We start from the raw sequence: 26,953 nt of genomic DNA, 5'->3' as shown, positions 1-26,953 counted from the left end.
GAGTCCTATTAGAGGTATGGTTGTGTTAGAGTCCTATTAGAGGCATAATTGTATTCTCCCTTTTGGTTTAGGATTTAGGGCTATATAATCTAAGGTCTGATTGTAATCATTCACACATTGAATATACAAGATACAGAAAAGCTTTCAGGAATCTTACACCGTGATGGTGGCTTTGGCTTGAGGTTAGGGTTTTGGTGATGATGTCTACGACATGGGGTTGGTTGTGTTGGGGTTTTAGTAGTGGGGGTTGGGGGGTATGGGGTGAGATGGAGGTGGTGGGTGCTGTGGGTCATGTTTGTGACAATGGCTGTGACAATTGAGTGTGGAAGGAAGAAGAGGTGTGGATGGAGGATGTTGTCTGTAGTAGTTGTTGTTGCTTTTTTTTTTGAAACATATGAGGGCACTGTGTTTTATATTTTCTGTTAGTGGGGTTAAGTCATTAGAGGAGGTTTGTGCCATTTTTCCGTACTAGTGGAGCTGCGTGTATTTTATGCAATAGTCAAGGGAAGTCAGTGTAATTTGCCCTTATTTCTATTATGCTACTTGAACCTTTGATGATGTCTTGCATTTGAGAGAATAAGAAATCACTTAAAATTTTTGAAATTCAGGTGGTCCTGAAGTCATGTAGGATTTTTAATGCAACTGCCCTCAGTTTGGTTCATTTGTTATTGTTGTTGACCAAAAGGTTGAGATAATGACATTAGCATTGATGCAGCACCTGAGATTTATTAGATTTCTAATACACATATATAATCGGAACCTTCCTTCTTTTATTCATAAACATAAAGAACAAAGTATTCCTTACTCTTGCTAACAAGTAAGTAAACATCTTGGTATTTGTAGACCTTTCAGAATATTTTGTCAAGCACTTTACATAGGATTTTATTGTTTTGCAGCTTGAGTTTCCAACTCAATTTCCTTGTCTTTTTCACATAGCAATGTGTTCAGCCCTATGCAACAAGTCTGTTTTACAGTACAACTCGGACAAGGGGAACTATGAAAAAATGGGGGAGTCAACTGAAGTAGCCCTTCGTGTATTGGCAGAGAAGGTTTTGCAGTCAATTGTTGCTTTGTTTCAGTTTTCACCTGTCTATCATCAGCTTACTTGCTGTTAATTTGACTGTGAATTATAAGGTACAAATGTTTTCATGTCACTGTTGTTTCCAGGTTGGTCTTCCTGTCTTTGATTCATACCTTCTGCTCTGAATATGCTGAGCAAGCATGAACGAGCTTCTTACTGCAATCATTACTGGGAAGACCAATTTAAAAAGGTTTGCTTCTTCATATGGTAGCTGTTTGATTTTTTATTTGCTGAGTATGATGTACCCCGAATTCTAAGGAATCTAATGTTTGCAACACTTATAATGATTGTTGATGTGTGGCCAGTATGATAGACTATTGGCAACTTGGCTTAGCGTGCTCCCTTACCAGTTTTTGCAGTGATTTTCCTCCCTTTTTCCCTGTTATTTGTGTGTTTGTTTACGAAATGACAGCCAGTATTGATGAACTGGAAGCCTACACTCCAACGGGGCACCTGTACACGTGTCTGACAAACTGTTGGACACACCTTAGGGTGTGTATCAATTTTTGTTGTGTTTATTTATTTATTTTCCCCTTTTTTTCCTAGTCTTGCAGAGGACATGTGTCCTTTTTTGACGTGGGGTGGACATGGCTGGCCAATAGAGAGAGAGAGGGAGAGGGAGAGAGAGAGAGAGAGGGGTCACTGGAAAGAAACTATTGCTGTATAAGCCTTCCGGCAAAGGTGGCTACAGGATAATCAACATTGTGGTTGTCAGTTTTAATGGAATTTAATTGTTATGTAAATTTTATGTTGATAAAATATTCATATTTTTCACATGGAAAATTAGAAGTATATTTTTTGCTGTGTTTTGGCCATGTATTGTCCTGCATTTCACGTGTCGGTGTTTTTGCATCGTATCGTATCCGTGTTGCGTGTTTGTGTCCGTGTCCATGTCGCCATCCTTAGATGATGCAGTTAGTATCCATTGGTTTTTTATTCTCCCTAATAATATTAGAAACTCTGGAGTTTCAACTACATAGATAATAATAATTCTAAAATATTCAACAGTGAGAAAGATCATATTGTCATTCTTCCTTTCTTTGTATCATATGTTAACATTTTACATGTTTGAATGAGAGAAACTACATTTCAGTATACAATCATGGCGGTATAGTTGTTAGTCATCATTTGCCTTGTTATTTACAATATTGTCAACTTTCCAACTCTAGTTCGTACTGGTTGCTCTTGAATTGTTATTGTTATCAAATGTAACGGTTATTTTTTTTCGTAGAGAAATGAAGAATGTGAGTTCGTTGTGTATGAGATTATGACAGGCTCTTGAGAAAAGTATACAATTTTGGTTTGATCTTTCATGTTTGTTTTTCTGTGGCATTGAGGCTGGACACAGGACACATATCAAGGCGATATGGACACACTTGACACGACAATTTTATTATTATTATTATTGTTATTATTATAAGAAATCAGGACAAAGACTCGGTAAGGATATGACAACAAATAAAATATATTTTAGGTGTGTAAATGACAATAAAGCTATTTCATCACTTTTTACAATTCAAATACATTTATATTTTATTATAACAAATAGTAAGAATTGTTTTCCCTATACCTACATATTTGAAAGGAAGTGTAAACAGAAGTCCGAATATCTATCTTAGAAAGCTTTATTTATAAACATAATTCGAAGTTTTGGACTTTAGAATTCCAAAAATTAAAAGAAGTTTAAAGCATAAATAAATTGGTATAAATGTAATTTGTTTTTATTATATAATTGAGTAGCAAGTTTTTTTTGTTATGCAATATGTTTTATGTGTCTTTATGGCCATGTGTGTCCCATATGTTTCCAGTGTGTCCCGGTTCTAAAAAGTTCAAAAATAATAGGTTACTTTTGGTTGTGGTTCAGACATGGGTCAGGGAGTGTGTCATTGTGCATGTTAAGGATGCAGCTCAATATTGCAGAGATAGAGACTTCTAATTTTCTTTGTCAAAATTGGTACATACACTTTTATTTGCTAGAGTTGTAGTGATGTTCCAAAAGGTACTTGTTCGATTAAACATTTAGTGGTGCGTTGATTGATTCAATATCCATGAACCTAGAAAAGAAGGTTGAGAGTTGAATTGAACGTAAAACAAAAAATTCTTGGAGTTCTTGATTGGGATGTATTTCACACAGAACGGAATGAAGTCTCAATAAATGGATCTTGTAGATCTAGTGATAAACATTTGCGTCTCTTAAATTTTTGATATCTCCTTGTCAAATCATGCTTGTGAATCTATACCCTGCAGGTCTCTCTTTTGGAATTTTCTCATGATCGGAAGATGATGACTGTCCTTTGTAGTCGCAAGCAGATGGAGATTATGTTTTCAAAAGGTGCTCCAGAGAGTATCATTTCTAGATGTACGAGTATCCTCTGCAATGATGATTGTTCCACTATTCCACTAACTGCAAATATTCAAACTGAGTTAGAGTCCAGATTTCACAGGTTGGGTTTGCTTCCCTCTATATTCATACCAAGAACTTTTACCTATTTACATACACCGATACATCCACAAGCACATAGATATAGCTGTTTATATTTATATATATCATATGTATGCAATTATGTTTTTTGACTAGTATGGGTTTCAGCCTTACACAAAACAAGAAGGCTAAAAGGTACAAAGGGTTACACAACTAATTACCCTCCCTTCTTTAAAATCTAATAGCAGGAAGACTCACAAAACTCTTAGTTGTTCCCAACAGTGAAGCATAGACACGAACATGGGACAAGGATACAACACGACACAAACACGTTGACATGGCAAATTCTACAAAAGTAGGACATGGGCACGGTTCGGACACGCCACAAATAATTATATCTTGATATTATATTATCTAGGAATATATTTATATTATATAGTTATATATGTGCGTAATAAATACAAAATTAAATAATTACTTTATACCAAATAAATTTTGTATCTAATTCTCTTACATTTTTTATTTTTCATTTAATTTTATGTGAAACTTCTATAGGACATTTCTTAATAATTATACATTTCTTTAAGGGCATTATAAGATATTTTTGTGAAATTCTCAAACTTTGAATATCACGTGTTAGCAAATGTTCAAGAAGTGTTGGTCTCATGTTTATTTTCCAGTGATAGACATGGCCAAGAAGTGATGGACACATTACAAAATGATTGTTGGACACTTGTCCGTAGGCAGTGTTTTAAAAGTTCTAGGCGCATCAAGGCGCCAAGGTCACTTGGAGCCTACGCGTCGAGGCGCGAGGCAAGGTGCGCGCCTCACCAAAGCGAAGCGCAAGTTATAGAAGTTAAGCAAAATATTAATATAGCACAATTTTCAACATAAGTAAATATTTAATATGCATATTATTAATTTTTTTAATAAGAAGAGAAGAAGAAAAAAAATAATTAATTTTTAATATATATATATATTATTTTATTTATTTATTATATTTTTTAAATAATGTGTTTCAATTAATTTTTTTATTTTATTTTATATACATGTGTGTTTTTTTTATTACTATGTATAAGTATATATTATATTTTATATATTATCTATAAGTATATTATATATTATATAATAGGTATTGTATAATATTATATTATATATTTTATATTTGAATCAATTATATTTTATATATTATCTAATATCTATAAGTATATTATATATTATATAATAGGTATTATATAATATTATATATATATATGAATCAGGAAGATAAAGAGAGAGACAGAAGAGAGCGAGAGAGAGATCGCGATCGCGAGAGAGACAGAAGCGAGAGAGAAGACGACGAAAGAAGAGAAGAGAAGACGAAGCAGAAGAGAAGAACCAGAGAGAGAAGAGAAGAAGAGGAGAAGAGAGCCGAACCTACGTGGCGTGGTATGTACTCGTCGCGTCTTCTTCTTCTTCTCCACTGGGGTTTTTTTTTTAATAATGTTTTTGCTCTTTTGACTCACGTTTTGAAAATTTTATACTGTAAATGTGATTTCATCCCATGTGGGTATCCACACAGAACGCCGAGGCGCGCAAGGCGCTCGCCTTGCGCTTCGTAATAAGGCGCTCGCCTCATCGCCTAGGCAGCGCTTCCCCTATGTCGCCTCGCCTCACCAGGCCTGAGGCGCAAAGCTATGCCTTGCCTTGCCTTGAGCTTAGGCGTGCGCCTAAGCGCGCATTTCAAAACACTGTCTGTAGGGATGGCAATTTAAACCCAACCCGACGGGGACCCGACCCCCCGACCCCGATTTAAGCGATTTTTTCCTGAAAAATATCTCCAACGGGACGGGGATGGTATTCGAAAATCAATTCCCGATCAATTTCGGGCCGGGGACGGGGATAAGTGTCCTAGCCCCGTACCCCGCCCGTCCCGTCCCCGTCCCCGTTCATCCCTGAAGCAAAATTACTATTGTACCCCTTTATATATATATAAACCAAAACACTTCTCTTTCTCTCTCAGTCTGTCTCAGCTCTCTCCCTGACTCACGTCTCTCATCTCTCTTTCCCTCACTGACTCAGATCTCTCTGAGTCTCACCACAACTTCTTTCATCTCTCTCTCCTTCACTTACTCAGATCTCTTTCATCTCTCTCATTTCTTATCAGCATCAACATCATCCAGATCCACCACCACCATCGATTTGAACAGATCGGTGAAGCCACTGATCTGAAGCCACCACCACCACCGATCCCTCCATTGCCACCGATTTGAAGCCACAACCATGACCAGGACCGTGAAGCCACTGATCGATGTCTTGATCAACGGACAGTTTGTGAAGTGCCCTCTCTCTCTCTCTCTATACATATATATTTGTTGTTGATTGATGCACAATTTTTTTTTTCCAAGTTATCTATATTATATTTGTTGTTGTTGATGATCAATATTATATCTGTTGTGTGTGTGTGTGTTGAACAGATCTGTATACATACAGATTATTTTTTATTTTTTTATTTTTTTTTTGTTCTTATGTTTGTATGTGTGTTGAACAGATTTGGCGGAGATTTTTCGAGGTCGAGGAAACCTGATCCCCGTTAGGGGACGGAGCGAGGGAGGTGAAGGGTTCCCCGTCGGGGATCGAGGCCGGGGTCGGGGATTTTGGAGTCCGGATTCTCGGCCGCCCTACCTGGCAGCCGTTTCCAGCAGCCCCCAAAACGACGTCGTTTTGGGGGCAAATTTTCAAAAAAAAAAAAACGCAGAGGAAGAGAGGGAGGAAGAGGGAGGAAGGAGGAGGGAGGAGGAGGAGGAGGAGGAAGGGAAGGGCCGGACTGGAGGGGGCCATAACCAGTGGGGGAGGAGGAGGCGGAGGCGGAGGCGACGGCGGTGCAGCTGCTTCGACGAGCTGGATTGGGCGACGATCGGACGTTTGCGACGGCCGGCGGCGAGGCGACGAGCTGCGATGGCGAGCTCGCAGCCTCCTCCCTCCTCCTTCCTCCCTCTTCTCCCTCTCCCCTCCCCTCTGGTTTCTGTTCGAAGAGAGAGAAAGCAAGAACGAAGAAGAAGAAAAGAAAAAAAAAAAAAACAAAAAACAAAAAACCCCCAAAACGACGTCGTTTTGGGGGGCTGCCGGGTAGGGCGGCCGAGGATCCAGATTCGGGATTTTGTTACTGTTGGGGATCGGGGACGGGGAGGGTCATCCCCGGCCCCGCCCCGCCCCGCCCCGCCCCGTTGCCATTCCCACTTGTTCGAAATTTAGATTTTTATTTTGAATTATGGAAACATAGAAAAGAGTGTCTGTGCCTGACATGGAGAGTCTCCTTAGAATGTTCGTGCTTCTTAGACTCCCAACAATCCAATAATTGTAAGACCATAGCAGGCATCACTCAGTTCACACATTATTAGTGGGAGTCGAGGAAGCGGTGGGAGAGTGAGAGCATATAGAAGTCTCTAAGGTTGGGAGCACCTATATAGAAACATTTAATATATTAAATATATAAATATATTCTAACAATTATTTTTTTCTACATGATTGTAATATGTGTTAAATATGAATAAACATTAGAGATTGATGTCAACTACAAATTGTCTTTGTTAAGTATAAATAAATATTGTGTAAATAGAAAGTACTAGAATAAGGTTGAGTTGTTTTTCTTCTGTTTCTTTGAGATTTGTATGTTTGAGAGGTTCTATCTTATTTGGGAGCGAGTTTCGTCTGTGACAGAAGTGAATTTCTTACTTAATAGGCCGGAATTCAGTTTCTCACCAAAAATGCCAAACAACATGCTCCAATTGTGCAATTGTGTGAATTTATGGATATCAAGGCTATTAAACTTGACAAAACCTAAAATATGTGGATCGTGTACATTATATCTATAATATTTCTTACCATTGCTTGCTTTAATTTTACATCAAATTTAAAAGCACCCTCTACATTCCTTGATTGATTTTTTATGTCAATTATAAGTTTATTTTACTGGTCAAATTATCTTAAGCTTCTCCATATTGAAGTTAGGAATGTTACATTTGGTTTAGCTTCCTTTTTCTAATACTACTTGTTTGAATGTACTTCGCTTCTCTGAGATAAATTTGTAGAAGATATGAACACTTTTGCATGCTCAAATGCTTGTAGAGTAGATGCCTCATAGCGTGAAAGTTTTGTGGTGGGCACATTGAAGCAGATTTTTTAAGTTGTGCAGCTCATAGAAAAAATATGACAGTCTTGAGTCTGCAACACCAGAGATGGCAATGCAGGGCTGTGATGTTGTAGTTGTGATTACAGGTTTCAACTTTGAATTACTTCTGACTTCCATATCAAGGATTGTCTTCATATGTAGGTAGTGACTTCGAAAGCCTATCAAAAACCAAATAGAATCCATGAATGGGCAACCCTTACAACCCATGTTCAGAAAGTTAAAAAATTTCAAAAATAAGAAATCTAATTTATGGGCAAAATTATAAAAGTTTCTTATCTCCGTATAGGTAACCCTTATCTGATTATCTATCTATACTATTATATTAAGTGAAGGTTGGATTTGGTGTCCAAGCTTTTGCTTGCTTCTCCTTATGCCATGTGTCTCTCATTTCTCTATTTAAAACAAAAAAAGTTACATAGAGATGTGCACAAGACTTGAAACTTTGACCTTGACTTTAGGAAAGAAAGTCTTACCACATAAGCAACACACATTGCGATATTAATTTCTTTGTTGTTTATTTTTACTTTTACTTACTTGAATTGCACAAGCATTGCATATGCTATCTGCTAATTCAAAGTTAAAGATTACATTGTAAAGACCTAATATATATAGGCTTGAAACCCAAATTTAAAGTAGGAAACTAAATCATAACATTATTTGGAAACCTAATCTTTAGTAAAATCAGTAACTAATTAACTATCAATAAAAAATAAATATAAAATTACAAATAAATAAAATCTCCATGTCATGTTCCGCATCATTATGTGCATTCGACTTGAAATTAACCAATTTCCAAATTCTTTTGCTTATTTAATTTTTCCTTTTGTTGATATTATTATTTGTGTCATTCTCCCCTTGTTAAGGAAAAAAAAAGAAGAAAAAAAAAAAAAAAACAAAAACAAAGGTAGCATTTGGTTTAGTTTTAGAATCATGATTTGAGAATGGAGTTGTATTTTGAGTTTGTGAGTTGTTGAATCATGATTTGAAAACCGAAAATTTGTTTGGTTATGAGTTTTGAAAAGAGTTTTGAATTTTTGAAATGAGTTTTGAAATAAAAAAAGTTTTTTGGTTATGAATTTTGAAAAGAGTTTTTAAAACTTAATTAAAAAACTTATAACTCATAACCAAATACACAACTCGAAATTCTATTGAAATTTCTATTCAAAGCTCATAACCAAACTCTTTTTAAAATTCAACTCAAAAAAATAATTATTGAAAAAAAAAAATTTATTTTAAAAATTCAAAAAATTTCGAAAATATTTTTTATTTATAATATTAAAAAATATATATTTAGCTAGTGCTTTAAAATTACTTTTGTTTGTATATTTGATTGAAATTTTTTTAATTGTTTTGTTTAAAAATGTTTTTTTATTTTTTAAAAATTACTGTGACAAATTAATTTTTATTTAATTTTTTTTGTTAATTTTAAATAAATGGCCAAATAATTTGTCATTTTGCTAAAAAAAATAATTTATATATTTGAAAAATGGGAAATGCTAGAGAGCTCTAATTTGAGCTCTAGTGATGTGTCCAAGCAAAAAAAAAAAAAAAAAAAAAAAACAAGACAAGGCACAAACATCACATCAGAGTGGGTCCCACATTCCCATTAGAGCTATTAGAGCTCCTATATTAGAGCTCTAAAGCATTTTTGTTAAAAAATATCAAAAACAAATATTATTATTATTATTATTATTTTTTCAAATAACAGGAGGCAATTGCAAAAAAGAAAAAAAAGCACTGCTCCGGTCAACCGGCTGGACGTTCGGGAGGATGTCTAGGCAAACGACCGAGTAGACTCAAAAATTCAAAAACTCTCTGGTTACCAAACATGTTTTCAAATGTGTTTCGAAATGTGATTTTGAATCATATTTTGAAAACTATAATCAAACAGAGGGTTGGAATATGAGGGCGGAATCATGATTCCAGAATGGAACCAAATAGAGCCAAAAACTCAAACCATGACTTTTGAAGCACTAGAGTAAATGAATCCACAACTTTTGTGATTGCATTCATGGTAGGGTATTAAAATTACGAAGTTGAGGCTACAATTTTATTAATTATTTATTTATTTTAAGTTTGGGATTGCAACGAAGACAATGGTTGATTTTTCTTTACAATTGTATTACTGAATTTGTGGCATGACAAAATCAATCGTCAGTTTAGTTGTAGATAAACATCCTTGGATTGATTAGTAAGTTGAAGAGCATTAAGATGCTCATTCACTTTGGTTTCCTTTGTCTCCATGATTCCTCCTTCAAATTCAATATTTGATTCCACCACACCTTAATCTGTTTTTCAAACAGAAGGTCTTCTCGTTACAATGCCTTTTCTTGGGTGAGTATGGGAGCAAGTTCATACTTGGATTCTCACAGGCATTGCACCTAGGATTAGAATTGCCAGGTTTGCATCACACATTTACCAAGAGAACTAAATTCTCTTAAACTTGTTCTTTATTAAATTAAATTTTAATTACTGTCCATAGACTTTAGAGAACTCTTCCTAGTGGGATTTATCTACCTATTTGGAAACTAAGACTTTTGGCTTGTAAAACCTATTAAAAGCAAAAGAGACCCATGAATAAAATCGATTTACATAACTTGACCAATAGGGCGACCCCCCTGCAACCTGTCTAAAAATTTCGAAAGGTTACCAAATACTCCCAACTACAAACATAAAATATAAGGGCGTAATCGGTTTGGGGTGGTTGGTTTTTAGCCAAAATGATCACCGAACTAATTGTGTCGGTTGTGTTTACTAAGGAACCAAAGCTAACTGAAGAGGTGATAAACTGAACCTGTCATTTTGTATTCAGTTGGTCGTTTCGGTTTTGTAGTTTGTTGGTTTTTTTGATTTGCAAAAGAACTTACAAATAAAAAATTGGCCTACTCAACATTGATAAAAAACCTCCAAGTTAAACATTATTTAATTCAATAAAATAGTAGTTTCTACATGCATTAAAACCACATTAGCTAAAAAAAAAGAGGTTAAACATAATTTGTTAGATCAATACAAAAAATTGCAAATCATTAAAAATCACATGGAGCTTCAAATTGCAAGAAATCTCTTTTCCCCTTCATCAGCCAGTGAAGTATAGTCTCAAGTTTTTCAAAATGGGGGGCTCTGTTTGGAAGAGTTTTGAAAATGTATTTCTACCTCTTAATTTGTGTGTGATGTTTGGTTGCCGTTTTCAAAAATTAATTCTACATCCACTTTTGAAAACTCTATCAAAGGTGGGAAAATTTGGGCTAACTGATCGTCCTTCCGGATGTCCGGCCGGTTGACCGGTACAGTGATTTTTTTTTTTTTTTATACAATTGGCACATGTTATTTTTTATATATAAATAAAAAAAAAATCGGAATTTTTAAAATTTTTTTATGAGTTTTGAATAGAATTTTAAGTTGTGTGCTTGGTTATGAGCTGTAAGTTTTTGTATCAAATATCATATGTCACATCAAAAATTTCCCACTCAATCCAAAACTCATTCACCAAACAAATTTTCCACACTCAAATCATAATTTCAAAACTCACAAACTCAATATACAACTCTTATTCTCAAATCATATTTAGAAAACTCTACCAAACGCTATCCAAAATTGGAGACTAGGGATTTTAAAAAATTGGGCTTTTAAAATTAGGGCTTACAATCAAGGACTCAAAAATTAATAGATTTAAGTAAAACAAGGGTTTTGAAATTACCTTAGGATGACAGAAACAATCATTCACTGGTGAGGGAGAGATGTCAATTGAGTCGGAGACATCGAGTAATTGATGTGAAATCTGAGATATCAATGAAGAAGATCAGTCCCTGGTGAAGGAGAGACCTTGAGTAGTCAAGGTGAGATTTGAGATGTAGATGCAGATGCAGATGTGAGATGTCTACAAAGAAAATAAGTCACTGGTGGGCAAGAGATGTTGAGCAGTCGTGGTGAGATTTGAGATAGAGATGGATTTGTGAGATGTTAATGGAGAAGAGGGAGAGTGACATTGAGAGAGAGGTTGGCTGGATACACTGCAAGACAGACAACCAGATGAGGCATCATCTTTCAACCGTAGTCTCTAAGAGTGAGACAGGGAAATAAGGACTGAGGTGAGGCTAAGTAGTGAAAGGGACGATTGGGTTAATGGTGCAAGGGTGGATGGTTGGGAATAACATAGACTGTGGGTTTTGGTCAGTTTTTGTTTTAAAAAAGCAAAAATGAACTGACTGGTCTGAGAATAGAACTTACCAAAACTAGATTTTTCGGTTGTCGTTTTATTTATTTATTTTTTATTTTTTGGGATAAAACTTCCAGTACTTATAAATTATCATATAGGAAACTAACTTTATTAAAATAATTATAAAATGAGACTTTACCAGGCCGGAAAAAACTGATTTTTACTTGGCTTGAATTGATCCCTAGTGAGTTAGAATTGAAACCAACCATTTTCCAATTTTTGCAGATTTTGACTTTTATTTTAACATGACATATGCATATAGTTCTAGCCTTTTATTGTAAATGCTGGTACTGTTTTATAGTGTTGTGTCCCCTCACTCATTTCTTTTTGTCTGCTTAATTAGTTACCTTTCAAATTAAAAGTGTGTTGAACCTTACTGATGGGATTCACCTAAAGTTTTTATTTTTATTTTTTTAATTTTTTTTTAAATTACATTTCTCAATAGTTCGTTCTTGAAATGATTATAATCTTGGACACTTTTAAGTTGTGCTTGTGTTGTAATGGTACACTTGGGTCTTCTAGCTGTTAACTACTTCATTTTTTATTTTTTTTATTCCACTTTTAACCCTTAATTTCATTTTGTGTTTTTGTATGTGGCCTTAATGAATTGCAAAGTTTGTTCTTCGTGCCCTTTATATTTACTTTTGGCCTCACCTTTATTCTATGCAAGCGTATTACACAATTGAAAAAAGGTTATTCCTAATTGTTGCTACAGAAGACCTAACACTTGGCATAATTTTCTCAAAGTTGCTTGCTCAAAACGGTCAAACTTGACCTACAATCTCACGTTTGGCAGTCACAGCTTTAACCACTTCATCAAGCAATGGCCCCTAGCATATAGACGGTTACTAGATGGAGTTTAACCTCAGTTTTGGGAAGGAATATTTTTTAAAACTAGATGTGTAATCTTTGATATCATGTGGCTCTGACAGACGTGGATTAAGTGAATCCTTTGTATTATTATTATTTTATTATTCATATTTTTCATGTATATTGTATATATTGAATATTCCATACCTTGTATATTTTTAAAGATTGAAATTTTAAATCAGACCAAAATCTGACATTAAGTTGAAGTTTGGAGGAATTAAAAAACTGAAACATTAAATTATGTTCAAAGGTGGAAGAGAATGACTCTTGATTGTATAAAGAGAAATCCAATCTGTATCTGTGACATGGATTATTGATATCAGGAGACAGTTAGATCCCACTGATTTGATTTTCGAATTTTGCTGGTTGTTCGTGTGCTATTCCATTGTAATAATCATGATGTTGGCCAAATACAGACAATGGTCCTCTGTTTGATTGGTTACTGGTTTGGTTTCTCACATAATATACTGGTACCTTTTATAATCATTGTCAATCCTTCTGCAATTTTTTATATCTGTTTGACTTGCGCATCATTTTACCTGTTTTTTTAGTCCTAATCAATAATACGAGTTTCTTAAGAGAAATATGGTTTTTTGGTTTTTTTTTTTTTTTTGTTATATGGCTATTTCTTTCTTTCTTTTTTATTTTTATTTTTTATTTTTATCCCTTGGCCTTATGTGTAGATATGAATTTTTTATTGATCAGTTTTGCAAGAAAGGAAGCCTTACGATGTCTTGCTCTAGCCTTGAAAAGGATGCCCATGGGTCATCAAGCTGTGTCCTTCGACGATGAAAAGGACCTTACATTTGTTGGGTTGGTATGTTTTTTTTGGGTATAGTTTGTTGATTGGTATTGTTGGTGAGTCTTAGGCATCAAGATTCTTGCAACAAGTTTTGTGTGATTTTCCCGTCATCATTCGAGTAGGTTGTTACTACTTTCTACTAAAAGTGGTCATTTCTTCAATCAGACGAAAAGAACAAAAGAAGCAAAAATGAGTGATTTGCATGAATGCTTCATTAATTTAGGGGAAACTATCAATCAGTGGGAAGTGGGGGAAATATTTACGAAAGGTTGGGTGTTTTTATGGGGTGCAAATTTTATTGTGTTTGTTTTCACAAGAAATAGTTGTACCCCTATGTATTTGTAAATTTTTTTTGTCAACCCTGATTGGTAATTGCCCCGTTCATTTATTATTGAGACCCCATGAATGTGGCTACCCTTCACTATGAAGCATTGTACTTGTTTGCAAGTTGGCAAGCTTGGTAAACTGTTTTCATTGTACTTGTTAGCAAGTTCATCAAATTTAGGTATCCGTGGAAATGTTCTAGATCTTTCCGCTATGGAGAAAAAAACGAGTGGTATATGTATATATGAGATTATGTCGTAAATTTCTTAGTAAAAGTAGCATCAAGTGTGATATACAATAACTATGTATCAGAAGCTCCTGCCACTTAGATGAGATCCAATTGAATATTTTTGAAAACCTAGCGTAATATCCATTAACTTCTATACTAAAAAAGTGCAGACACGAACACGTGATACGATATGGACATGCCAACATAACAATTTTTAAAAAAATATAAGACACGACACTTGAGAAACACACAAATTTATGGTTTTCTATATTTATTTTATGTCATTTATAAATATTTCACTCAAATTTAATAAAAGTATATAACATACCTTGAATTCTAAAGTTTAAAGGAGAATGGATTAATAGGCATAAATTTATGTTGTTTTTCTTTTTCTTTTTCTTTTAAATTGAAAGTTATTTTGTTGAAACTTGTAATGTGTTTCATATGTGCCTAAGCAATGAATGCGAGTCCCTCAAATGACTTTAGTCTAAAAAAATTATAAAAAATAACAGCACATGTTTGGACTTGTGTCTTTCACGTGTTAGGAAGTGTCCGGTCAGTGTTAGTATCTAACATGCCACCTTCTTAGAAGTGTCCATGCTTCTTAGCTTATATTTTTATTTATGTATGCAGAAACACACACATGGTAAATCATTTACTTGTATGTGGTGGTTGGTGGAAATTTCTTATTAATTCTCGCAACTACTTACCACAAGTCCATTAGTGGTTCTAAAAAGCATTCAGTTTGTAACGTAACGGTTGGTTTAAGGATGACAGATTTGGATATTGACTGATTTTCCGGTGTGAACTGAAATCGCTCCTGAACCGGCTGATTTCTGTTACAAACCAGTCCGTAATGGTTTTTCACCATATCTGAAATAAATTTTTTTTTGAACCTTACTTTATTATGTATTTAAAAAAATCATTTTAGTCATCTATTCAGCCATGTGGTGTGGAGAGTCGGACTAACCAATGATTGAGTACTTTCTGTTCATGGGTATAATTTATAAGGCTTATTTAAAGCTAGTGGGATGGCTGTTGCTTGAGTAACTAGCCGATGTGGGACTCTTGAGTGTACATTGGTAGATGTCACTTGATGTGGGATTGAAAGACAGGTTCTTACTCTCACAGGTTTTCATACTTTAGAGCTTCAATCGATGAAAAGGGGCCATTTTTTTTTTTATTAACATTAATTTTATTAGGTCATACAGTATGAAAAATATATTTTTAAATGTCCCAATATTTATTAAAATATGACCAGTTAAGATTACAGTCATCTGAAGATGTGTATTATTGAGTTTTAGGTGAGTTGCTGATCCTGGTATGTATAATTGATACTCTCGATATCGTTATACCACGATCGTTACCGTTATGTGTCTCAATACTGCAATTTAGAATGCGTCCAGCATGCTATGGTTGGTAAGAGAAGAGAAGAAAAGGAAAGATTGAAAATCCCTTTGCAGTATGATAACATTAGGAAACTTGGCGTAAGGCTGATTATAAGTGGAATTGCAGTGGGTTTTGGTTATGGAAATTTGTGAGGGTTAGGTTGTAGAAGATAAAAGAATGCTTTTGGGGTTTGTAGATAAAAAATGTTGAATTTTTGTTTGATTTCTAAGTTGTATGGTTGCAGGATTAACAGAATTGACTGCTGAAAGTTCCAGGGAAGCTGTTATTTTATGAGATTTAATTGTTTATTTGAAGACTAATAAGTGGGGTAATGGTTTTGGTGTGATTGCTGCATGATTGGGGAATGTTTTGGGTCTGTTCTGGTTAGTGATGCACTTGGGTGGGGTTAGTTTGGCTTTATACTTAACCTAGAACCGAACTGACCATCTATGGTTCTCCAACATTGGAATCGAGAACTGGGCCGTCTTTTGTAAACCAAACCAAATGATTTCAAATGTCTTTTTGAACCACAGGCCTAATGATTTTAAATGTCTTTTGGAAAGAAACTTGCCTATAGCTTTGCCCTAACTCTTGCAAAATGGGCCAATCTACAAGCATAACCAACCAATTAGCCCAAGGGAGAGAATATCTTTTTATGACTTGTGGAAGTGAAGCCATTTTTCTTCTAAATCAATGTCAGACTATCAAAGTTTTAAAGTCATTATTGAGGCTCTCTACAAGGTGAGGCTAAGGGAAAATGCATTAAGGCCTTGATTTTTAGGCAACACTTTCCAAAATCGCGCATCAACTGTCTAAGGCATGCGCGTCAACTGTCTAAGGCATATGCGCCTTAGGTGTGCCTTGTATGCATCTTGCACAAAAAAAACATATGAGAAGTACACATATGGAGAGTTTGTCTTGGGCTGTTGTTAAACTTAGTCTCCTACATGGTTTAAACATAAAAGAAAAACCTCTTTTGTAACTATATTTCACAGGAAAAATCAAGTAAATGATCAACCAAAGAAACACAATCCTAAAGCTTAAGTAAGAAGCTTAATAATTAAAGTTTAGAATGTCGATTTCAACTTCGATAACCGAGTAGGACAGCTTGTACAAACCTCCTTTTTTTTTTTTTTTCTTCTTTCATTCTTTTGATAACCGAGTAGGACAGCTTGTACGCACCTCGGCGATAGTGAAATGTTCAGTGCATTGAGGAGAAAAGTATTTACACTTTTATATTTAAGTTTTAATACTTTTTAACTACTTTAAAATATTTTATTTATGTCCTAAATATAAAAATTTGAAATTTGAAATGCTAACACCTCATTATCTTGAGGCTTACACCTCACCTCATGAGGGCTAATTTGCCTTGCATTACGCATTTACCCTTAAAAACTTTGGGAACAACTAATATAATGAACAACCTTGTTCATATCATATTATGAATGTTGCAAATATGAACCACTCTAAAGCTCTATTAATTTGGCATGGTGGCACTAAGAAATATTTTGTTTAAATGTGACCTAACAGCTTTTGTCATTATGATGTGTTTTTGTAGAGCTGCTCCAAACATAAACAACATGCAATTAGATTTGCTTTGGTCATGGTGAAATTGTGTCATTTTTAGAGTTTAAGTTGTTAATCTGTCAAGTTTAAATTAGTTGTTTCCAGAGAGTGAACGAGAGCTGGAGAGATAGAGGAAAGAGCTTGATTGATGAAGATGGAAGGAGGGAGGAAGAGGATGATGATGAGGGTTGTACCAGGTCCCCAACACAGGAAATGATGGCTCATGATGGTAGACTGCTGTTGGAGTTGGAGAAGATGTTGGGTGATGGTGGCTACTGCATGTAAGTTTCAGAGGCAGGTGTGATGACCACCGATGGTGAAGTTGGTGGTGGCCACTATTGACTTTGTTAGGTGGTGGTTTGAGTGAGAGAGAGAGAGAGAGAGATCAATGCCAAAATCTTCCTTGGTAGTTTCAGTATTTTTGTTACCTTTCAAAAGGGCATCAAACTTGGAAGAAAGGCTTTTGCTATTAAACATGTTAGTAGATTAAACAAAGAGAACTTATGGCTTTAAGGAAAGGAAGGATCATTTCTGATACAAAGCTGATGGTCATACTATTCTAATGAAGAACTACTTTAGAAAACTTAGCCTAAGGATACCTACAAGTGGAATTGTGGTGGGTCATGGTCATGGAAAGTAGTTAGGGTAAGGGATTTAGGATCCTAAAAGGTCGATGGCAGCTTTTAGGATTTGTACATGAAAATGTGAGTTTTATTCTTGTGGCTGCAAGATTTCAGAATTGGCTACTGAAGGTTCTAGGAAAGTAGCTATGTATGAGATGTAATTGTTAATTTGTAGGCCAACAGGTATAATTAGGTATTAGGCTTGGTTAATGCTTGATTGGGGAAGGATTTTGGGTTGGGAACTGGGATTGTGAGTAGTAACTTTGGAACAGTGTTTTGCTTCCTTTGTATAGAGAAAGAGGAAGATTGGGGAAGGGTTTGGAACATGGACGAATTAACCGTAACATGATTGTATAATGTCTAGGGTGCACTCCATATGAAATCGCTGATTTGCCACTTTTCTTCTTGGCATGCTTTGTATCACCCACCCTTTCATTTGTTTGGTTGGGTTGTATCTAGAGAAAGGAAAAGAAAGAGGGAAGGAGAATTTATTAGAAGTTTCAAATGGTTTTCTCTCAAATGAAAAGATATTTGTACGGAGATAAATAAACAATGTAAAAGCACGTAAAAAAGTTTTAAATGCTTTACATTCTCTTTGAGACCGTCATTATTGAACTATGATTGGTTGATCAAATTTTGTTCTATTAATTTTAGTTTCTCCCTGTTGAGCGTAAAAATAATCGATCTTTTGGATTTGGATATTGTCTTCATGTTGCCATTTATCTTCTTGTTCTCTTACTCTTTTTTATGTTCAATAAAATTACAGGTCGGAATGCTTGATCCACCAAGAGAAGAAGTAAGAAATGCTATACTTTCATGCATGACAGCTGGCATACGTGTTATAGTGGTCACAGGGGATAACAAGGTAACTTAAATTATCAATATTAACTTTTTTGTAATATCATGTAATCTTTTTTAATATTTTAAATATTCAAGGGTACTTTTCTAACTTGAGAGGCAACTTTAGAGTACTGCAGAATCACTGTGTCAAAAGATAGGTGCTTTCGATCACATGGGAGATTTTGGTGGACACTCCTTACACTGCTTCTGAGTTTGAAGAGCTTCCAGCACTACAAAAAGCAATGGCATTACAACGCATGACACTGTTCACCCAGTATACTTGACACTTGATAATTCTTTAGTCATTTTACTTTTTTCTTGAGAATTTTAATTTTTTGAATTATATCTTGTAATTCGGGCATAATTTTGCTGCTTGTTAGGGTTGAGCCATCTCATAAAAGGATGCTGGTTGAAGCATTACAACACCAAAATGAAGTGGTAGGTCTCCTGAGTCTCAGTTATCAGAATGATTGTATGATCCTGACGTCCAGTAGGTCTGAGTGGGAGACAAAATGTACATCAGCTGAAGGGTCATTCCCCTAGCACAAACAAATTGTTGCAAGCACAGCAAGACTGTTCGCACAACATCTAAAGACTATAAGCCTAAAAACAGAACTTTTTTTTAATCCTAAACTTTGTACTGAATTGATATAAATATAAATATCTTTTGTTTTGTGTTCTAAAAAAAAAAAAAAAAAAACTGACATCATGGTACACTAACGACTTTTATCAAAGTGTATCAGTACAGCAATATCCCACTGTTAACACGTCTGCCAATTTGCAAAGTTATTCTTAACCGTTCTCGAAGTATTGATTCTAAACCTCACATCTTCCCCAATAGCTTTCATAATCAAAGGTCCATTTCTTTTTTGGGTGAAGATTCTTCTATTTCTTTCCTTTCATGGTAGACTGCAACAGCCATTAAAAGCTTGAAAACAGCAGTTAGGAAATTATACTTCTTACAATACTGGACTGTCCAAAGAACCTCCTCACTCCAGCTTTGAGGGTATCTACTGATCTCATTTTTCTGAAGCACATTATCCAAATGAGGGAAGTAAATGGGCATTCCAAAAATAAATGCTCTGAGATTCTTCTGGAATGTTACAGACCACATTTAGGTTCAACTGCCATCCCCCATTCCTTTAGCCTATCTTTAGTGGCCAATCTTTCTTGGCATAGGAGCCATAAAATAAAAGCACATCTTGGAATGTTCTGAGAAAGCCAAATGGTGTTATGTCATCTCAATCTCACTCTCACCACTTCAATATTTGCTCTCATGGCTATATTTATTGAAACTAGTGAATTGACCTACTGTGGTTACTCTCTCTCCCCGTAAGTTAGCTTTCATCTAGTCACAATGTGGCTGATCATCCTTCTACTTGGTATAGTATTTAGGATCTCATGAAGATTACATCAAGGTACATATGATACTGTTATGCTGATATATTGTAGCAGATCTATTGTAAAGCAGTTTTTTAGTGGTGATCTATGCATGTGCATGGGTCAGTCCCAGCTCAAAGGACGGATGGGGATACTGTGGCGCAATGAAGACATATCGTACATGTAGTAGTAGCTGAACCTAACTTTGGTTTTGCATACATATATATGTCATTCGTGAGTTAGTTTTTTGGGGGTGAGAAGTGTTATGAGTTTAGTTTTGTCAGGCATGCATTGTTAGACTAAACTCTAAGATTGAGTCCACTTACTAAACCCTTTCTGCATCTGCTAACCCAATGGTTATAAGTCTCTCCATCTAGTTTCATTCTGCTTGGAGTGGATGGGTGGGGTAGGTAATCATAGTTTTGTTTCTTTGTTTTTGTTGTTGTGACCATAGCCAAAACTGTCCCTATTCCACTGCGTTTGGATTTCTTATCTTTGTAATTTTTCAGAAAGTAGAACAAATCATAACTGCGCGCATGTGTATTCTGTTTAAATCAAGAGTTGAATTGAGCTCAGCATGCACTATTTGTTTAGATATTGACCAACTGTTTGTGCAAAGCATTTAGGTTTCCAGTTTCTTTTTCAAATGTGTTTTTCCTGCTCTAGAAATTAATTGTAAACTATATGATTGTAAGGTTGCAATGACTGGAGATGGAGCACCTGCACTAAAGAAAGCTGACATAGGAATTGCCATGGGATCAGGCATAGCAGTTGCCAAGGTATTGCCTGGTGGCTCTCCCTTTTCGAGCATTTTATTTAATATTTCTTTGTTTGTTCAAAAAATAAAATATGGGTCTCAAAAAAACTTTTGCAAATTTATTTAATATTTCTAGGCTATCAAGTATGGCAGGTGTTAGTAACATGGCCTCTTTTTTTTCTCGCTTTTTTTCTTTTGTTCCCTGACATAGTTCCCATGATAGTAGCACCAACTCTATGGCTCTCAAGAAAAACTTCGGCAAATTTATGCCAAAGTTTAGTACTTAATGATTATATTGTTTGGAATCGTGATTATTTGAACAACTCAATGTAAGCAAGATGAACACATTTGTCTCACATTTGATAAAGCTTCAGTAGGAATTCGTTTGTATTTATTTGTGGCTTTTGTTTCTCAAAAACAAAAAAAAAATTAACGTAAGATATTTTGTGTCATTTCTACTCTTACCAATTTTTCTGTAACGCCCCTAAATAATTAACATTTGACAAACCCAGATTACTCATCAATGTGTTCTAAATTTCCATTGATTTCCGTCGGTCGCATATGAACAGGAACAATAGCATCTTGGCCAACATAATGACTAAATCTCCACATTTGTATTTCATAATATACCCATGAGATTTAGAAAATGCTCCACATGCAATTATACATTCAACACTTTCTAGAATGTGAATCTATGGCATGTGATGAGAATAATTAAGTAAACTAGGTACAAAATAATGTGCCATGGGCTACAAGTTCCAAGGCTTATGCCAGGTTACATGGAATGGTTATCAAATCCATACAAATATAGCCCTTGGCTTGTCAAAAACAGAATACAAGTAACTGAGTCCTGCGCTCCAAAAGTCCCCTATGCCCCTACTTCGGCGGGGTCACAGCATCTTTACCTGTCAGCGGTTCCACTAGGGGTGAGCATGAAGCCTAGTAGGGAAATCTTGTCAAAGTATATACATTTTAAGCAATCATCATGAGATGGATGCAAATGCCATGTCATACTAAAAAATGTAAATTTTTCTCATTTTAAAATCTCATGCAAGATGCTTATTCGAAAACATAATCAATTCAATGATTTCATTATATAATCAAGGGGTGGTAAATACAATTTAAATAATTTCTAAGCTGGTGTCTGTAAGTAGGCTCTCAAGCACCACCAAAACCACTTTACTGGCTCTTAACCGGAAGGAACTTGGTGCCTACTCTGCATGAGTTTTTGGACTTTCACCATAGACCTCAAGCCAACTTAGTTCTCAACTGTACACCCCCTAACCACACTTACCAAACGTATTTATCCCAACACAACTCAAAACGAAAGTTTGTTTCACAAATACTTCTTTTCCAAAGTGTAACCTCGACAATGCCAATTTGAAAAGCAATGAGAATGAGATGAGATGACAAAACAATTTATCAACATTTTGCAAAGTTCAATTTTCCTCAATAATTTCCAATCTCAACAACACAGTTCTCAATTGTGATCAAATACCACATCTCTACTCATTATATGTATACACAATATGTTCCAACAGATAATAGCAACACATCATCATATGTATTTTCTTTCTCATATAATCGAAAAAATTTCAATAGGATAATCATCCTTTCAATTCTTTATCTTCTCAAAACAAGCATAACAACATACTATTCTCATAATTTCTCAACATCAGTCTCTCTTTTCCATGGGTTTTCAACAATGAGAATGAACGTGCCAATTTCTTTATCATTTCTCAACAATGAATCTCAACAATGTATAATTCCACACAATCTCACCTTTTTCCCAAATTTCCAAAACCTTGGGTTTTCACAAAAATTAGGGTTTCTCATTTTGGAAAGATTTTTACAAAAATAGAGCTCCCAACTATCACATACGTATTTTCTTATGGATTGAAGAAAACATTTGAGAAAAACCCTTTTTGAAAATAAAAAATCTTCCAAACCAAACCCTAACTCAAACTACACAATTATTTCATCAAAATGGCAATAAATTTGTTAAAACATATATATAACTCAAAAAAACTCCCTACCTCAAGCTCTAGGAGAAAGATGAGAGAAAAGCCCTAAAATTGGCTATGTCGAAATTTGATCTCTACCGCACAAAGTGAAGCTCTTGAAATGCTCTCCAAATTGGCCTCAAGCACTAGGGTCTAAAAAGCTATAGATTTTCCAAGAACAAGGAAAGAGTGAAGATTTTTGGGTGAGGGTTAGAGATAGGGAGAAGAAAAGATGAGAAAAGGTTTTAGAGAGAGAGAGGTATTGTTGAAATGGGAGAAAAAGATGAGAAAAGGGGTCAAAAAGGTGAGATTCTTGAAATTCAGAGTTGGGACCCAATCATTTCCGCATGTGCGAGACCTCTTCACCGCACGTGGGGAGCTCTTCTCTGCACGTGTGGAAAACCACCTCCGCACGTGCTTTTATTTCAGAAGCAAACTCAAACTTTCAACTCTTCCTGCACGTGCGATCCTCACCCCTGCTCATGCGGTCCCCCTCTTCTGCACGTGCAGTTCCAACCGCGCACGTGTGGAAATGTTTACTGGTCCAAAAGAGGTTCTAAAGGATTTCCCACTCTCGTCCCAGTTTCGCCTTTACGTCCAAAACTCTAGGTTTTATCCCAGAACAAAACTCAGGAGTTTAAACAAGGAAGTTATGTAGTGTAGTAACATCACACAGTCTACGAGGTCTCGAAACTGAATAAAAGTTTGAAAGTAATGGATTTAGACGGAAACAATCTAGAAACCAATTGGATTAAATATCCCGGAACATCACATTTGCAATCTGTCCTCTGATGTAATTTTTCATTAACTGACAAATCAACATGACTTCTCTTTCATTCTTCAATATCTAGCAAGTTCTTGTAGTTGTATTGCATTTTCATTCTTTCAAAAGTTACAATATAGGTCATCCTACATGTCTAGTTGAAGCCTCAAATGTTCCTTTATTATCTTCTGTAATAGGGCAATCTCTATGTTGACTTCTGTTTGAACATGCTGTCCACCACTATGTTCCTTTACATGGTGTCCTCTTACTGATTCTCTAGCAGCAGTTCGGTTGATGCAAGCTACTAAAGAACAATAATGCCATTGAAGGTGTGGTCTGATGTGTCTTATCTCCATAGACTTTGGCCCTAAGCAACTAGGTGAACACCAGCCATTGAAATCCCCGAGCTGCTTCCTTGTCATCTTTGCATTCCTTTTGGGCACATCAAGTCTCCTCTTATGTTTCGCTCACCTGCCAAAACAACCAAGTTGGCTGCAATAAATTTTTCAAAGGGAAAATAGTTTCTGAGTTCAGATTTTTAGCCATCAAGAACACCCCTACACTGGGACTGTAGGTTGCAGAAACGTATTAAAGTCACACTCCCATACTCTTGCACTCAAATTTGCATCTTTCCAAAGCTCAGTCCTATCATGCTTTCCGTGAACTCTTATTGGCAACAAATGGTTAGTAGCTTAGGTGTAACAACATTCAAGGGTTTTGTACTACAATTACAGGAAAAATTCTCAATAGGAAGGTGCTAGATAGCTTAGCTAGTAAAGTCTCGTGGTATTCATAATAGAGACTTGGGATTCCTTTATCTGGGTTGCATGCTGTTTTTTTTTTTTTTGTGTGTGTGTGTGGGGTGGGGGTGGGGGTGGGGGGTTTGGGTTTTCTTTTCTATTGTTTAGGCCATCACTGTTGGACTAAAAAAAATTGCCAACAGGTAGCCTTGTTCACATAAACAACTTTATTTAATTTCTACTCTTGATCCATGATGCTTTTGTTTTGAAAGGCCTGTGCTAACTTGAATTACTTATGCTTCATCATAGCTTTACTATGGAAGTTCTGCTCCTCTGTCCACCCCGTTTTTTTCTTGATTTTGCTATACTGATATACGTCTAAGCATTTTCCACAAGAAAGTCTTTGTCTAGAGGCCAAAAAGTTTCAGGCCTCCAGCGCACTATAGATCATGCTTAGTATGAACACGGGCATGTCAGGTCCTTTACGTTAGAGAACACCATGCTTTTCTGTAAATGACTTGTGTGATTGTGGTGCCATAACTTGGAGATCAATGGCTGGCAATTGCGAGTTGATTTTGCTGAAAATGATAAAAACACTGAAAAAAATCTGGAACATGTAAAATATTTAGATTAATGAGTAAACAACTCGTTTTGTGATCATAATCATAATAATCTTGCAGCCATCTTTTTTTTTTTGATAGTGGAAAACAATAATTACCCTTATCTAAAGGTGCCATTCTGAATTCAAACATTTTCCACTTAGGGCAAGAATGTAATGCTCCGAGATTAACAGAATGCTCTTTGGGAAACAAGAGGGCCCTTGCCGGAGGATTCTTTTCCTAGGAGGTCATTCTTTTGAGCTTATAGAGGAGGCAAAAGATCAGATTGGGCATCGTCGTGTTGCTATTATGGAGCGAGGGCAGGGCCTTCACAGAGCGGTTTGTGGTTATGAAGTTGGTTGGTTCTGTGTGATGCTTCATAAGGTATCACGAGAACCAGGTCGTTTGGCCTATTTGGCACGCGTCATCGGTGGATGTCACAGTGTGGCAGCATAGGTTTGAGGGAAGGAGGATGGGAGCTCTTCGTTCTAGATTGTGGTTATGACTGGTAGCAAAAGAGAACAAATCTTTGTACCAGAATTTGGTTTTGAGGATAGATGAGAGGGGTTTGCTTTGGTTATGTAGGGTTTTGCCTTTTGGGATGGATAGTTGAAATAGAAGAAGAGACTGGGCAGTATGGGCGGTTTGAAAGAGGTGTTGCTGGTCGGAAGAGCACCTCCTCAGCATGGGGACAAAGGAGATGTAGTGGTAAAGGGGGGAGCAGAAGAGGGGTGGTTTCAAAGGTTAATGGCTCATCGGAGAGGTATCTAAGTCCCATTACTATGTCTTTTTGCCATGGTCCGGATTTGGAGCTGGAAAAAGACTTATTGCCACTTTTTCAAAATCAAAACCTGGTTCTAATGACTAGCCAGTGAGATGAGGAAGGGGATTTGTGGGGCTGATGTGAGGCCTGGGCCAGATTTGAACAGTGGTAAAGGAGGTCAATGGGCTGATATGTGTGAGGACTTGCCTTCAGTTTTGTGCCCATTAGCTGTGGATTCAGGGGAGCTTCATGAGGATGTGTACGATGGGACTGTCATATAGCCGGTGGCAATTGGTTTTGAGGGAGATGAACCTCCTTCTTTGGGTGAGGTGTCTAAATGGGTTTTACGTCAGATCAACGAGGTCAGCCGAATGCTTGGTGTATCGTTTGAAGGGTATGGGGAAGAAGGCATGAAGTTGTTTTCTGCAATTGAAGCTTCTTGGAGAGGGAGTGGTTCTTTGGGTAAGGAGGTTCAGGTTGTGGGTCAGAAGGGGAAAGGGGTTAGGAACTGAGAAATCTAGAGTGCATAGTTAATTATGCCAAACGCCTAAAAGGATGAGGTTGGGCTATGAGGAAAGGTCGTGGTGATCAATTACTGTTGCCATGCAGTTAAAAATTTTATCCTAGAACATGTGTTGTTTGAATGACAGAAGGGAAGAGGGTTTTGATTCGTTCTCTTCTAAGGTGTGTGATGGTGGATGTATTGTGTTTTCAGGAGACAAAAATGGAATGTATTGATGAGTAGGTGATCCAAGAGATATGAGGGGGGTTGTTTTGTGGAGTGGACATATTTGTCGTCTATTGGGGTGGCCGGGGGGTTCTAATGGGCTGGGATCGGAGGGTGGTGGTGGTGGAGGAGGAGATGGGTGGTTTTTCACTGTCATGCCTATTTCATTGTGTAGAGGTTGATTTTCGGTAGGTGTTCACAGAAGTGTATGGACCAATCAGGCAATCAGAGCGGGATCTTTTTTGGGAGGACTTGTATAACATTGCTTATCAATGGACGGCTACGTGGTGAGTTTAATGTGGTGCAGCGACTGGAGGAGAATTTGGGGTTGACTCATTCAGTGGGTTCGACGTGGGCTTTCTCATCTTTTATCGATGAGCTGGAGATGATAGATTTATCAATGCAGGGAGGGAGTTACACATGGTCTAGGGGTTGAGTGTTATCTTGTCTCCACCGATTTTTGATCACTAGGGATTGGGAGGAACATTTTTTTCAGGTGGTTCGATCGAGACTATCGCGTCTTGTTTCTGATCACTGGCCTGTTCTGTTGTATATGGGGGGGGCTTTAGAGTGGCCCAGTGCCTTTTTGGTTTGAGAATGTGGCTGCAGTCAAAAGGTTTTGTGGGCATAGTTTGGACCTGGTGGGAGGGTTATATTGTGTCGGGAGATCCTAGTGGGCGGTTGGCCC

The 26,953-nt window shown here is 36.3% G+C and overlaps 1 pseudogene across 1 annotated transcript in view; it reads left to right on the top strand.

Annotated features, from left to right (window-relative positions):
* LOC145813881 (calcium-transporting ATPase 3, endoplasmic reticulum-type-like) overlaps nucleotides 1-26,953 on the top strand; it is a 141,512-nt pseudogene that overhangs the window by 91,919 nt on the left and 22,640 nt on the right. The window contains exons 5-12 of the transcript XR_014357280.1: nucleotides 897-1,049; nucleotides 1,168-1,271; nucleotides 3,329-3,525; nucleotides 13,466-13,577; nucleotides 18,460-18,558; nucleotides 18,661-18,807; nucleotides 18,914-18,971; nucleotides 20,609-20,692. The product of XR_014357280.1 is annotated as a calcium-transporting ATPase 3, endoplasmic reticulum-type-like (transcript). The remainder of the gene's footprint in view (nucleotides 1-896; nucleotides 1,050-1,167; nucleotides 1,272-3,328; nucleotides 3,526-13,465; nucleotides 13,578-18,459; nucleotides 18,559-18,660; nucleotides 18,808-18,913; nucleotides 18,972-20,608; nucleotides 20,693-26,953) is intronic.

This window comes from Camellia sinensis, chromosome 15 (genome assembly GCF_055761805.1).
Source record: "Camellia sinensis isolate YWXY chromosome 15, ASM5576180v1, whole genome shotgun sequence".
In the NCBI taxonomy this organism is placed as follows: domain Eukaryota; kingdom Viridiplantae; phylum Streptophyta; class Magnoliopsida; order Ericales; family Theaceae; genus Camellia; species Camellia sinensis.
The sequence above is the reverse complement of the archived record's forward strand: the minus strand, read 5'-3'. Positions and strand labels throughout refer to the sequence as shown.